This window comes from Mesocricetus auratus, unplaced genomic scaffold, assembly GCF_017639785.1.
Source record: "Mesocricetus auratus isolate SY011 unplaced genomic scaffold, BCM_Maur_2.0 Super-Scaffold_100014, whole genome shotgun sequence".
Lineage (NCBI taxonomy): Eukaryota > Metazoa > Chordata > Mammalia > Rodentia > Cricetidae > Mesocricetus > Mesocricetus auratus.
Genome location: NW_024429197.1, coordinates 19,065,954 through 19,081,060, shown reverse-complemented (window position 1 = coordinate 19,081,060; position 15,107 = coordinate 19,065,954). Strand labels below are relative to the sequence as shown.

The window sequence follows — 15,107 nt, the reverse complement described above, 5'->3', positions numbered from 1 at the left end:
TGAAAGTGCAGCCAGCCAGTTGTAGCAGAAGAAGCCAGCAGCTTGGAGATGCCAGTACCAGGGGATGACCACCAAGGACAGCAGCAGCAGTGGTGTGGAGCCAGTCAGAGCCCAGAAGACAAGTCGTGTGTGCTGCAGAGGGCAGAGCTGGAGAAATAACCCAAGCTCCTTGGAGGAACCTAGAAAATCATGAGTGAATCCCAGATAATTGGACATTGAGTTATTTCTACTTTTGGGGTTTGGGCTTTGCTTGCCTTGGTTCTTCCATCTTGAAGAAGGTATTTAATTAATTCCCACAGTTGAGAAACTGAATTTTAAAAGAATGGATTTTAAAAGAGATTGGCTATTTTAAAGGAACTGAAATTTTAATGTGTTTGAATTTGTAAAGACTGTGGGACTTTTAAAGCTATTTATGTTTTTAATGTGAGATCTTGGGGACAAATGAGAAAGGAAGGGTTGTGGTATGTTTGTGTTTCAAGTTGATAAGGGATTAGTTATGCTGCCTAGTCTTATGTCAACTTGACACAAACTAGAGTTATCTGAAAGGAGGGTTTCACTGAGATAATAGAAACCCTAACTGAGACGAATCTATTCACTAATAACTCTAAAAACACCTCTAAATTGTCACAAACAGGGCTGGGGATGGTGTGCTGGTAGAATGCTTACCTAGCATATAAGAAACTTTGGATTTGGGCTGGTCAGTGGCGGCACACTCCTTTAATCCCAGCACTAAGGAGACAGAGGCAGGTGGATTTCCGTGAGTTCAAGACCAGCCTGGCCTACAGATAGAGTTCCAGGACATCCAAGGCTACACTGAGAAGTCCTGTGTCAGAAAACCAAACAGAAGAGGAGGAGGAGGAGGAGGAGGTGGAGGTGGAGGAGGAGGAGGAGGAGGAGGAGTAAAACCCTTGAATTCAATCCCTAGCATCACATAAATGGCATGGTGCATGCCTGTGATCCTAGCAATCCAAAGGTAGAGGCAGGAGAATCCGAAGTTCAAAGCCATCCTCAGATACACACTGAGTTTGAGGACAGCCCTAGCTACATGAGACCTTGTCTCCAAAACAAACAAAACTGTGCTTACAAAGGCCAGAAGAGGCAGTTGGTTCCTCAGGAACTGGTGTGACAGGCCACTGGGAGCCTCTTGATGTGGGTGCTGGGAACTGAACTTGGGTCCTTCCCGAGATCAGCAAGCACTCTTTACCACTGAGCTGTCTCTCTAGTACCCACCAAAGAAGCTCTGTGCAGAGACCCCTGCCCCATCCCACCCGAGTCTTGCCAGAAGCACTTCCTCTGTCACTCCCCTGCTCTTGGGTCTGCATGCTGGGCAGTTTCTGAAGAGTAGGAGACCTGTGGTTTTTCATTTCCATCAAACCCGTCTGAATCAGGAGCAGGGATGGAGGGCTGGCACTACACGGAGCCTACGCCTGGGTATAAAAGACATTTGGGCGCTGCACACATGCTATGGAAGTAGGGTAAAGACACAGCAAGGATCTAGACGTCCTCTGAGGCCTCTGCCTGATACCCCACCCCAGTCGCTGCTGCAGCTCTTGCTTGTCAGTCAGTTTTCCTGAGTTTATTCTCTTTGCAAATCTACTGAATGCTGGTCAGGCACCAGTGAGTCCTAGCAGCCCAGGAGAGGGGCAAGCAGAGCAGAGCTCACAGTCACTGGGGAGGTGAGGTCTGTCTTAGCATTTCTGCTGATTCTGCTTCCTTCTTAACACTTTTGTTTTCAGTGTTGGGATCAAACCCAGGGCTGTGAGGATGCTGGGCAACCGCTCTCCCACTGAGCCGTACCTCAGGCTCCCTCCTGACTCTTGATCTCCCTATCCTTCCTCAGGGCCTTCGCTTTTCTCTAGATGATCTCAGACACTTTCTAACTCACCTTCCTGCCTCCCAACATCCCCGCTGGATGGAATCTAATGTCTACCCGTAACTCCTGGCTCTTCGGATGCCACTGTTCTCACAAGGCCGTCAAGCGATACCCTCTACCTGTGCTCTCCAGCCAGCTCTCCCACCACAAGCTGCCCCACGTCTGCACCAGCTGCCTCCACGCCCTCAGGCCACTGTCATTCCCTCTACCAGGAGTGCCTTCCCTCTTATCTTTCTGAAAGATTCTTCTGTCCTCTGAGACTCAGCTCATGAAGCAAATCATCTGACTAGACATACTGCCTTCCCCTGTTCATGCCTGTGTGTGTGTGTGTGTGTGTGTGTGTGTGTGTGCTTGCGTGTGTCGAGGTCTCAGGCATGCTAGGCTGGCTTTGAATCCCTAAGCAGCTGAGAATGACCTTGTCTCCATGCTAACAGTGCCTGTGTCACCACACCTGATTTTTATGTGGGGCTAGGGATCAAACCTGGGTCTCTGCAAGAGCAGTCAGTGCTTTTAACCACTGAGCCACGCTCCCTTCCCCGGTCACTCTTACATGTCCATGATGCTCCACTCAGAGCCAAGAAGATGAAGGAAAACATAAGCAGTGTCATGTCTGGCCTTGCGGAGCTTCAAGCTGCTTGGTGAAGGGAAGTGGTCATTATAGAGTGTTGCAGATCATGTAAATAGTCTGCGGAATGACAATACAGGGGAGCCAGGACTCCTCTCCTGAGGTGTGGGGCAGGTGCAGGCTCTGGGTCCTACTGGGTGCTCTTCTGGCCAGGCTTGAAAGTCACTGGTGACTGACCCCTCTCCCAGATCATTAGCCTGCAGAGCCAGGAACTGAAGCAGGGCCTCTCTTCGCTGGTTAACAGAATAGGACCTGAGTCTGTTTTTTATTCTAAGTAAAGACGGCACATGTTGAACTTCCTGGAAGACTGTAAGATTTCTATCTAGTGTTCAAGAGTTTGTCTAAATTAGCCTGACAACCATCGGGACAGAAATACCCTCCTGCCTATTCTAGGGACTTTGGAAATGAGTAAAAACTGCCTCAAATAGAGACGGCACAGTGGTCTCTTTGGCACTGCCCACTCTCACCCCTTGAGCGTGTGCGTCTCCCACTCTGGAGTATACCCTGTCTGGCTTCTGCATGTCTCCTTTGGATTTCTAGGTGGAGAGCACAGGACCAGGAAGCTAAGTGGAGCCAAGTGAGATCTCAGTGGTGGTGGCAGCACCATGGGGTCATTTGGCTTGTCCCCTGGTTCCCTGTGTCAGGCTAGTTCTTTGATCCTTGGTTGTGACACATTCCATTACTACTAGACACCTCCAGGGGGATTCAGCCCGGTCCCTGGCAAGCTTCCTGAATCACCCTCCTCATTCTTGCTCTAAGCTCCCATCATCCTATCTATGCCATGTGACTTTCCACTTGGTCTTGGTGGGTACCTGGCCCACATTGGGTAATTCAGATTTTCCTTGGACGGGATCTCTCTGTATAGACTGAAACTCGCTCTGTAGACCAGGCTGACCATAACAGATTTTTCTTGGAATTTAAAAGCCAATAGACTCCAGTGCCGACTGCCATAATGCAGGTGGGAGCTTGGGAACATGAACAGGCCATTCCTTTCTTCCCCATGAACTGAGAAGCCACGGTGTAGAGCACAACAGAAGAGAGAGGGAGGCAGGCCCTTCCTGGAGGCCTCCCGCTGCTTTTGCCCTTGAGTTCTGTGGCATAGTTCTATAAATCCTCTTGAACCCTCCTTTGCTGCCTCAGCTTAGCTTATGTGGGTTTCTGTTTCCTGTAGCTTCAGAACCCTGGCTGCTCAGTTGTCCCTGCAGCAGCCTGAGGAATAGTCAGTGATCACAGAGATGTGGAGGGAGCAGCTTATACTGAGTCAACCAATGGAATCGGGGGGACAATCAGGCATTGAAATATTTTGCTGGTTGTTTTGGCATCCTGTGCACCCCAAGTCTCCTCCAAAACAGAACTGCCCAGAAATCTGTCAACGAGTCCATTAGTAAAAATATTTTTTTCTTATCCTAATGGGTGGGTACGTGTGTGTATATCTCCCATCTTTACTAGGGTGACCCTGTGACTTTTTGGAGGGCTGGTTCACTCTAAGAAGAGAATGGTTTTATGAATGACCTTTGCAAGGTCATGGATGCAGCAGGAGCATTGTTTGATAATATAGTTTTCTGTTTCCCATCTTTAGAAAATTATTTATAATGAGTGTATTTGTGTATATGTGTTATGTATGTGGGTACTTGTGTGGGGCGTGCATATGTATATGTATGTGGGTGCTTGTGTGGGGCGTGCATATGTATATGTATGTGGGTGCTTGTGTGGGGGTGTGCTTGTATGGGTGTTTGTGTGGGGTTGTGTATGTGTGGGTACTTGTTAAGAGGTGTGCATGTGTATATGTGGGGTGCTTGTGTATGGGTATGCATGGATGTATGTGTAGATGCTTGTGAAGGGGCATGCATGTGTGTGTGTGTGCTTTGGGGGTATGCATGTGTGAGTGTGTGGGTGCTTGTGTAGGGGTATGTGTGTGGGTGTTTGTAGAAGGATGTGCATGTTTGTATATGGGGGTTGTTTGTATAAGGGTATACGTGTGTGTGTGCTCATATAGGGGTATGCATGTGGGTGTCTGTGTAGGGGTGTACATATGTGTGTGTGTGTGCTTGTGAAAGGGTATGCATGTGTGTGGGTGCTGGTGAAGGGGTGTGCATGTGTGTGGGTGCTGGTGAAGGGGTGTGCATCTGTGTGTGCTTGTGAATGATTGTGCATGTGTATGGGTGCACATGTGTGAGTGTGTGGGTGCTGGTGAAGGGGTGTGCATCTGTGTGTGCTTGTGAATGATTGTGCATGTGTATGGGTGCACATGTGTGAGTGTGTGGGTGCTTGTGTGTGGGCTGCATGTGGAGGCTGGAGGGCAATCGCAGGAATCATCTTCAGTAATGTGTCTATTTCCTTTGAGGCAGGCTCTCTTACTGGCCTGCAGCTCAGCAATTAGGCTAGACTGACAGGTCAATAAGCCCCAGAGATCCTCCTGTCTCAGCCTCCTCAGTGCTAGGGATATGGTATGGACTACCATGTACAACTTTTTAAATGAGACTTCTGATGATTAAACTAGTCCTTCAGGTACTTTACCAGCTGAATCACCTCCCTGACCCCACCCCTACTTCTAACCTTCCCAGTCAGGCAAGGTGTTGCACATTTTAAATTCCAGCATCAAGGTGGCAGAGGCAGGAAGGTCTTTGAGAGTTCAAAACCTACATGATGTGTCGGGACCTCCACCATAATCCAGCCATTGCATTATCACACCCTTCTCATAGAGAAGACGTGACTCCAGGACATACTGTAGAAATACCGCCTCTTAAGATAGGAAGCAAGTTATCCGCCTAGTGAAAATTACCAAGTCACTCGGGCATAGGCTTGAGCAATAGAGGGTAGATTGTGAAAGGTAAAGTTAGAACTGGCAGTTAGGTTACCAGGTGACACAGGATGGCCTAACCCTCCCTCTGACCTCTGCTCCGCCAGGCTCATCACAGCTGCAGTTAACACCCCATTCCCTTCCCTCCTCACTTCCCGCCTATGGTCTTATAAAAATCCCTTTGGGATGAACAAAGGTTGTTGGCTTGATCAGAATCTTGTCTTGCCATCTGTTCTGTACCCCCTGTTCTTCATTTTCTCCTAGGTGTTCCCGGTCTATGTTGACTGTCCCCTGCCGGCACAGTCAGTGATGGGTTCCAGGTCAGTCACAGCTATATAGTAAGACCCTCTTCAAAAGAAGAAAGCATTACCTAGGGCTGGAGAGGTGGTTCAGTGATCGGGAGCAGGTTTGCAGAGTTTGATTCCCAGCGTCCCTATCAGGTGCCTGAAACTCTGACTTCAGAGGGCTCTGATTCGTCTGGATTTGGCAGGCATTGGCACTTATGTATGGATATCCACTGTGATGGCTAGTTTTATGTCAACCTGACACAAGCTAGTATCATCAGAGAGGAAGGAGCTTCAATTGGCTGTAGGCAAAGCTGTAGGGCAGTTTCTGAGTGATCCATGGGGAAGTCCTAGCTCATTATGGATAGTGCCATCCGCCCCGGCTGGTGGTCCTGGGTTCTATAAGAAAGCAAACTGAACAAGCCATAGGGAGCTAGATAGTAAGTAACTCCCCTCCATGGCCTCTGAATCAGCTCCAACCCAGGTTCCTGCCCTGCTTGAATTCCTGTCCCAACTTCTTTCAGTGAGGAAGCCTAAGCCAAATTAACCCTTTCCTCCCCAGCTTGCCTTGGTCATGCTGTTTCATCACAGCAATAGTAACCCTAATTAAGACACCCATATGCAGCCCACATACCCACAATTAAAAGCAATGATAAAGTAGATCTTTAAAACATAATAAAAAATCACAATGAATTTTTCTTTCCAATTGAAAATTCCACAGAACTTCCTGATTAAATGCACTGTCTCTGGCTTTATTACCCTTCTGGGTTAATCTTTACTAATTAGTGGTGAAAAAAGTTCCCCCCCAGTGACTGTACATCTTTCCACGGTCTTAGACAAATAAATGAAAAAATCAAGGTGGCCTTGTGACTTCTGCCATTCAATTGGCACAGCATTTGCCTTCTCACTTCCACCCATACAAACCATGTCACAAAGGTCACCGAGATCCCAGGACTTATTTAGATACGGCAGGGGCATCATTGACACTGTCATGGGGTTAAACCAGATATTTCATAGTTTGGAGATTTTTCAACTAATGAGAGGAATCAAGCAGCGTATTTGGGGAAAGATTAAGGTCACTGGCCCTCATCTGAGTTGATTGGTCTCTTGAAATGGGATGTTAATTGTGAAATTGATAGGCAGATTTCCATTTGATTCTTTTACCCCCAAAATAGTTTATGTTTATAATTAAAATAATAGAGACGGAAACTGTCCAATTCAATCACTGTAGTCTCCTTCTGTTCTCAAGCCACAGAACTGAAGTGTGGTGCCTCAATGCATGCAAGTCGCAAAGCCTTTTATTTTGTCTCGGATACTGGGGGGCAGAGGAGAGATAAATTGCTTAGAGTCTGGATATACTAACATCTCAGATGAAGACTAACATTAGAATTGCAAGCAAGCAAACAACCAACTCACAGCTAAAGAAGATATAGGGCCATTTTTGCATGTGTAACAGATGATTTTAATTGTCTACAATTAAGGTTATTATACTTGATTCCTTCGTGTAACTGGCACTCACCGGGCACCTAGCCTATGCAGGGCTGTGCTGTGTTAGGGAAACAGAAGTGGACAGGAAAATTAGGTCTCAGCTTGAGTTCTGGTAGGAAGGGTTCTGAGCATAGCAGTAGGCAGGATGTTTTTCCAATGGTGGGTTGGCCACGACTGCCTTGTGTTGGACCACGGCTGAGTAGGAGAAACGAGATGAACTGGGTGATCTGCGGGGTGGGACACTTAGACTTGGTGGGAACAGTGGGGAAGGGGTGGCTTGGGAAGTTGAGTGGAAAGAACTGGCTGATAGGCCATGGTGAGTAGAGGAGAGAGATGGGGAGACTCTGTCCCACCACGTGAGCTGATGAGCATGCCAGGTGTCATGCTGCAGGTGGGAAAATGGGGAGGGAGTCAGTAACCCCTGTCTGGATGTCTTGACCGGGAGACTTATCCACCTGTTCTGACAGGTTGCTCTTGGTTTCCCAAGGAGGCTGTGGAGTTTGGTCCTTCGCTGAGGGTGATAGAACCATCTAATTTGAAGGGAGCACTAGGGAAATGATTTTCATGACAGTTTAGAATGGCAGAAATGTCTTGGTCAGCTGCTACCCTGGAACACACCAGGCAAAAAGGAAGGAATTCAATAAAATGAATGAAAACTTCTCAGAGTAAAGATTGAAAGAGAGAAGCATTGACTTGGCAGCAGTCCTTTGATTGTGAATGGAGAGTTTGGGTAGTGAGTCTCTATAAGAGCCAGATAGGAGGGGATGAACAGATGTATGTTTGAGCAGCCTCCATAGCAGTCCTGAGCTGGGTTCTCAGTGAGAAACCATCACTTTCAACCTCTGGGGTGTCTGATCTGTTGTTACCCAACTTCTCTGCACTTATGTTGTGACAGGTTTTATCTTCCCAAAATATTCACATTATTATGTGATCACCAATTTGCTCCCTACCATTTTTTTTCAGAGATCTACCAAACTGCAGCTTGAAAACGTCAGGGCAACATAAGAGAATGCTAGGACATGAACTGAAACAATTACAGCCAAAGCAAAGGTGTCTTTCTGTAGGCATAGGTCTTTTCTTGCATGAGTGGACTGTGATATTTAAACCCCTGAGACAAGCTTCTGGGCCCTCTTGTCTAGTCTGGGTCACATTGAGTCTGTTTTCTTTCTACCCACCAGATCCTACAGCTGCTTAATGAAATAAACACTCAGAGACTTAATATATTGTCTAGCCAATGGCTTAGTCTGCTTACTAGCTAGCTCTTTCTTAATTATTAACCCATAAGTATTAAACTGCTTATCTCCACATGACCTTATCTTACTAGAGAATGCCTGGACGTCCTACCTCCCTGACGGCTACATGGTGTCTGTAGCCTGTCTTTATCTTTCTTTTCCCTGTCTCCTTGTTCATAATTCCTGCCTAGCTAAATCCTGCCTGTCCATTGGCCAAAACAGCTTTATTCATCAACCAATGAAAACAACACATATTTGCAGCATACAGAAGAACTTCCCCCATCACATATTCTGTGACCTTGATTGTTTATCTAACTAGATGGGGTAAAGGAACTGAGGTGCCTAAGAGTGAAATGTTCTCTACACTTTAGAAAGAGCTATGCGGGAGCTGGAGAGATAACTCAAAGGTTAAGAGCACTAACTGCTCTTCCAGGGTTCAATTTCCAGCACCCACATGACATCTCACTACTGTCTGTGACTACAGTTCCAGAAGATCTGACACCCTCACACAAACAAAACACCAATGCAATAAAGTAAAATAAAAAATTAAATAAATTTTAAAAAAAGAAAGAGCTATTCAGTACTTTCCATGTCTATATCCTAAAAATGTGTTTGGCAAGGGACACATGGACACACACACACACACACACACACACACACACACACACACACCTGACAGAGGCATTTATTTTGGCTAAGGTTTAAGGGGATTCTGTTCAATTGATTTTATGTGGGCATTGTCCAACGAGGATCAGCCGAGCAGATACTCAGAGTCTTGGCTGAGTCTACTCTCCCTCTGGCTGCCTTGCTGGTACATCACTGTCTTAGTTAGGGTTTCTATTGCTGTGAAGAGACACCATGACCATGGAAACTCTTATAATGAAACATTTAATTGGGGAGGCTCACTTACAGTTTCAGAGGTTCAGTCCATTATCATCATGACGGGAAGCGTGGTGGCGTACAGGCAGATGGTACTGGAGCTGAGAGTGCTACACATTGCAGGAAATAGGATGTGGACTGTGACACTGGGTGGTATTCTGAGCATAGGACACCTCAAAGCCCACCCCCACAGTGACAGACTCCCTCCAACAAGGCCATACCCACTCTGACAAAGCCACACCTCCTAACAGAACCACTTTCTATGAGAGTATGGGGGTCAATAACATTCAAACCACCACAGTCACATCAGTTTTCCTTAAGGAATGCCCTTTGTTGTAAACTCTTAGTTGTTTGGGGTGGAAAGTCTTCATGCACAGAGCCAAAAGTTACCATTTTTTTTTCAGTCTGTTAATACCAAGTTGGGGAAAGGAATAAAGCTGTACATATGAACACCTTTCCCTGAAAGAGCCCAGGGGAGACACATCTAATGCAGCCAGGCCAGACCTCCTAGGTTTCCCAGAGCTTCTGTAAAAGTGATCACGGTCCTTCCATGATGATGATGACTCCTGGAGTCTGCAGGTTGAAAGGATTCTGCATATCCTGGGGCCACTTTCATAAAGCCATGGAGTACCCATACATAGCAGGGCATTTTCCCATGATGAAGGATGCTGGCTTTGGATGTGCAATGCTCCCTGGGAGAAAGAGGTGAAAAGTGGCAGGGTCTTAGCAGTCTAACAGCCCAGGTTAGAAGCAGAAGAACCTCTTTCCCTCCATTGGCTCAGTATTTGAGAGTTTAGTGGGACACACCAAGCATGTGTTACATTGAATGACTATGCAGCCATCTATCCTATGAGATTTAGAAGCTTCTACGTTGGTCTCTAGGGGAAAGGTATAGTTGTCTAAATGAGAATGACCCATATAAGCTCATACATTTGAATACTTGGTTCCCAGTAGGAGATATATCACTCGGGCAAGCTTTGATGTTTCAAAAGACTCAATGCTCTTCCCAGTATCTCTCTATTTGCCTTGTACCTCCAGATTCGATGTGAACCCTTAACTGTGGCTCCAGTGTCATGCCTGCTTGCTGCCATGCTACCTGCCAGGATGGTCAGGGACACTTACCCTCTGAAACTGTGAGCCTGTTGGTCACAGTGTCTTATTCCAGTCACAGAAAAGTAACTAAAACAGACAGAAGTGAGGATGCAGGCAATTTAGGAAGAAGAGTAAGTAGGCTTTAGGGGTGAGAACAGAGATTGGTTCCACTTCAGTGTCCCTTCTTGTGGATGAGAGCAATGGGGAAGGGAGTCCCCAAATCCGGTATCTCCTAGAAGGCTGTGACAGGAGCCTCGGGGATCCATGTGAAGAGGTGGCTGGATCTGAGGGATAGAAGAGGGCTTGAGGAGCTGTAAAGAGTTGGGATGAGACTCTGGACCACTCCTTAGCCCCTGCCTCATTCTCTTCAAACAATCCAGGTAGGCAACTTGCTTTGACTCACCAGCTTCTTGCTAGAGTATTTGTTCCTTACTCCCTCACTCCAGGTGGGGAGCCTGAGGGAGTGCTAGGCTGGATGAACAGGGACCTAGACCTGTACTAAAGGATGATACAGGAAGGACACAAATGTCCTAACAGCATAGTTCTATAGTGGGAGGAGCACACAAGGCTCTTCCTCTTCCCTTTCTGCTTTCTTCCTGTCTTAGCACGTGTGCCCACAGGGTAGGGCTTACAGTTCTGTTAACAACGAGGGAACCCCAGCTTAGGACAGGCATACCGTGTGTCTGTGGGGCTCAAAAGGTGACACCCAAAGTGGAAGCCTTAAAAGCAATGCTTCTCTCTGGCTTTCCCATCTTACACCCCCATTCTCGCCTGAAGCAAGCAAAGAAACTGAATTGCTGTCCCCAAGGTGAGTCATAATGGTGGGGTGGGGTTATTTGAGAGAGGTAGAGCCTTTCCCAGCTCTCAGGGAGCTTAACTCAGGGAGCTAGGGTGCCTGAGGGTCCCCAAAGCCACTCTGAGCCAGTGGCTTGTGAGTTCATTGTCTGCTGCCCAAGAAAAATAAAACAAACACCGACAAGGAGTGAACCAAGGGAATGGAGACTTGTTAAGAAAAGGTGAGAAAAACTCCTGAGAGTAGAAGGGGCTCTAAGGTAGGAATGTCTCTATGCTGGCATGCTCAGTGGCCCTTTATGGGTCTTATGTTGGCAACTGGATGAAGACTGAGGTTATCTTTATGGGTGTTGGTCATTTTTAATCTCATCCTGGATTCTGCCAGTAAGGCAGTCCTGCACTATGAACACTCCCTAGGCCCCACTGAGAGGTCTTCATATGTTACTTGTTCAGTCAAGGGAGTGGTCAGATGTGACCAGTTAGTGTCTAAGGAGAGCTAACTCCTATGTCAACAGGAGCCAGAGCCACTTTCCCCTAAGCCAGTCATGAACCCGAAAAATACACTCTAACTTTCACCTGCCTCTCTGTGTAAGAGCTGGGCCATAGAGGAATTAAGAACTTCATTGCAGAGCCCAGCCACACATCATGGAGGAAGAAAGGCTACCATGGGGTTGGAGAGATGGCAAAGAGCATTTGTTGTCCTCATGAAGGACCCAAGTTCAGTTTTAACACCACATGGTGGCTCACAACTGTCGGTAAATCTTGTTCCAGGAGATTGAATGCCTCTGTGGACTCTTTAGGAACTGTACACATGTGGTACACACACATACATTAAGGGAAATACTCATACACGTAAAAAGAAATCTTTAGTAAATACTACTACTCCAAGAAGGGTCTGGACAGACAGGTTGCCTCTTGTAATAACACCCCTTTTGTCCAATCATGTCTCTACCGTGCTTCATCGAACCAAAGCATTCGCTCTGGCTCTTTGAGCCTTGATTTCAATCTGAAGGGTCTGGTGTCATATAAAAACTATGATCAAATAAATTCATGTTGATACAAGGCACAGCTCTTACCTCAAAAGGAATAAGAGACAGTTTTTTTTTTTTTAGCCAAATGTGAGTGGATATAGGTAAAACACAGGTTCTACCATGGAAGTGGTCACATGATGTTTTATTAGTCACAGAACAAAGAAAGTCATAAATCAAATACATTGGTGGGGACTGCAGGTGGGTGGCTCACAGCACAGCAGGGACAGCTCTGCTGTAGATTTAAGGTACTGACAGCATTCTTAGCTTTTAGATTGGTGAAAGCTAGTGGACATGGGTAAGATACACCTTAAAGGTTTTGACAGTCAGAATGATGACACAGCAGTAGAGAATGAATGATTTTCAAAGCAACTGAAAATAGCCCAAGACACTTGCTTGGCCCCAGATCTGCGCATGTGTGGTTGTGGTTTATTTTGGCCTTCATGTGCTTTTTGTTACTTTTCTATTGTAACTTGTCAGGCTGGTTGGTTTTTTTTTTTTTGTTTGTTTTTTGTTTTTTGTTTTTTTTGTCAACTTGATACAAGCTAGGATCATTTTGGAAAAGGAAAATGAGAAAAAGACTCCTCCATATTGTTCTGTAGGCAAGTTTATGGGGGGCATTTTCTTGATCAGTGACGGATGTGTGTGTATGTGGGGGGCACCCCATGGTGGTTAGTGCCCCCTGGACAGGTGGTCTTGGGTTGTATAAGAAAGCAGGCTGAGCAAGCCAGGGAGATGGAGCCAATAAACATCGCCCCTGGCTTCTGTTTCAGTTCCTGCCTCCTGTCTTGAGTCCTGCCCTGACTTCCTAAGAGATGAACTGTGATCTAAGAGCTGTAAGATGAAATAAGCCCTCTCCTCCCTAAGTTGCATTTGGTCCTGGTGTTTATCACAGCAATAGAAACAAGCCAGAACACCTTTCTGTGGGAACACCAGACCTTGAGCAGAGACCCACTTCCCCTTCTGCCTGGGAGTAGGCAGCTGTAAGACAATGTTTAGTAAAAACATGTTTACTAAAAATGATACAATAAGTTCCTGGGAAAGGCCTTCCCACGGAAACCGCCCTGACCTCGACCTTGTCCAGAGACTAACCGCACCTTCAAAAACCCACACACATCCACCTCTGGTGTCAGAGCAGAACCAGCGAGGGTAGAGGAGAGAGCAGAAGCTTCTCTGGTGGGAGCTTTTCTTAGGAAGTTTTTCTTGAACCTTTTTGGAGCCTGTTTAAAGTTTTCTTTATATCATTAAACGAGTCTCTGTGTTGTCAATACCCGACACCCTCCGCACGTTCTCGGACACAGGCCACGCAGCAGACTTTCCTTCCCTTCCTCCCTTCCTTTCTGTTTATTTACTTATTTTGAGACAATGTCTCACTGTGTAGCCCTGGCTGGCCTGGAAGTTGCTATGCAGACAAGGCTGGTCTTGAACTCCCAGAGATCTCCTTACCTCCTGAGTGTCACCTTTCCTTTATGATAGGAAAGTATCCATGTTCTTCTAGATGGGTAGGAAGGGGCTTTCCTTTTCTTCTACTCCTACACATGCAACAACCTAACTGGGGAGCCTGGACATGAACCCAAGGCTCTGCATTGACAAGGGAGAAGAGAGACTCTTGGTGAGTAATATGGTTATGGATCAAGAGCTGAGAGCTTGTCTTCTCTGTCCCAGTGGGGGTTCCTATTTCCATCTGAAAGCCACCCTAGGAAGTAGACTGAGGTGTTGGTGCTTGGTTCACATTCCTCTCCTAGTGCAGCATTCAGGAAAAACCATGTCATTCACCCACGGCCTCCCCGGCACCCTGCAAACAGCTGAGCTGGAGCATGCTGCCCAGTGCCCTGTGCTCAAGATTTACCTACAATAGAAGACCGTGTGTGTGTGTGTGTGTGTGTGTGTGTGTGTGTGTGTGTGTGTGTGTGTTGGCAGGAGTTGGGAATGCAGAGGGGAGCAGAGAGACCCTCAGGCTCCATGCCCAGTCCCGGAGATTTCCCAGGAGGGAAACCAGCCTCCGGCAGCAAGCCAGGAGTCTCCCTCATTGCTCCAGCAAATGGGGCCTGGAGGAGCCTCGCACGTCCCCACTGCTGATGGGTAGCAGGAGGGTGAGGATAAAGGGCACCATGTGCCCCCCAGGACCCTTACCGCACCCAGAAGGAAACCCGAATATTTGTCTTATTTCCTGTGGGCCATTTGGACTTATTTTCTCAGTCCAGAGAAAAACTGCGGTGTAAACTAAGGATCCATTCTAGGGGGCCTGTTGGCTCCTTGGAGTCTGTAATTGGGGCATTGAAAGGATACGGAAAAAAAAGCCCACAGAAGAGTGGATGATCTTTTATACTTAAAGTTCCCCCCTCTATAAAAGCGACGTATTACAAACCTCTTTCTCCTCTCGAACATTTCTTGCTAAGTGCATTCTGATGCCACATTGAAACGCAAAATAGCTGGAATCAAGCAGGCTCCGAAGGCTATTTATATGCTAATCTCTATTTCCCAAGCCGAAGCAGGAACCTCGAGCTCCGAGCTGCTTCTAATGATGGTTCAGCTTTAACCTCTCTGGAAGAAAGAAAAGTATTTTCCTTAAGAAAACAACTCAGTTTCTTTAAGATGAAATGTAATTATCTATTATCAGATGTCCCTTAAAATGCAAGGCCTATTAAGGCTGCTAAAAATATTGAAGCCCTAATTTCACCATAATAGCATTTTAATTTCAGCAAATCACGCTGCTATTGTTACAGGACATTTTGTGGTAGGGATGTGGTAAGAGGTCCATCTTAGCTTTTTTCTTAACATTTTCTCTTCTTTGAGAAGTACAATTAAATCATCGCAATCATCTAACCTTGCTCGACACAAAATTTTACTTATGAAGTGCGAAAACAATGGTCATTAGCATTTAAAAGAATTTGTTTTAAAAGTAGCTAAAGTTTAATTGCTTTAAATATTCTTGTTGGAATGTGCAGCCGCTGTTGGTTCAACGTTCGCATTAAAGAGAGACGGTGTTTAATTGATTGCTGAATTTCATTGAA

The 15,107-nt window shown here is 46.4% G+C and overlaps 2 long non-coding RNA genes across 2 annotated transcripts in view; one reads left to right on the top strand and one right to left on the bottom strand.

Annotated features, from left to right (window-relative positions):
- Positions 1-9,515: 9,515 nt before the first annotated feature.
- Positions 9,516-11,038, bottom strand: LOC121144020. Its single transcript, XR_005881358.1, has 3 exons — positions 10,950-11,038; positions 10,304-10,557; positions 9,516-9,873 (listed from the first exon to the last, which is right to left on the bottom strand). It is a non-coding gene; the product is annotated as an uncharacterized LOC121144020 (long non-coding RNA).
- A 120-nt stretch (positions 11,039-11,158) lies between these two features.
- Positions 11,159-15,107, top strand: part of LOC121144142 — a 53,091-nt gene continuing 49,142 nt past the window's right edge. The window contains exon 1 of the long non-coding RNA XR_005881449.1: positions 11,159-11,289. This is a non-coding gene — a long non-coding RNA (uncharacterized LOC121144142). The remainder of the gene's footprint in view (positions 11,290-15,107) is intronic.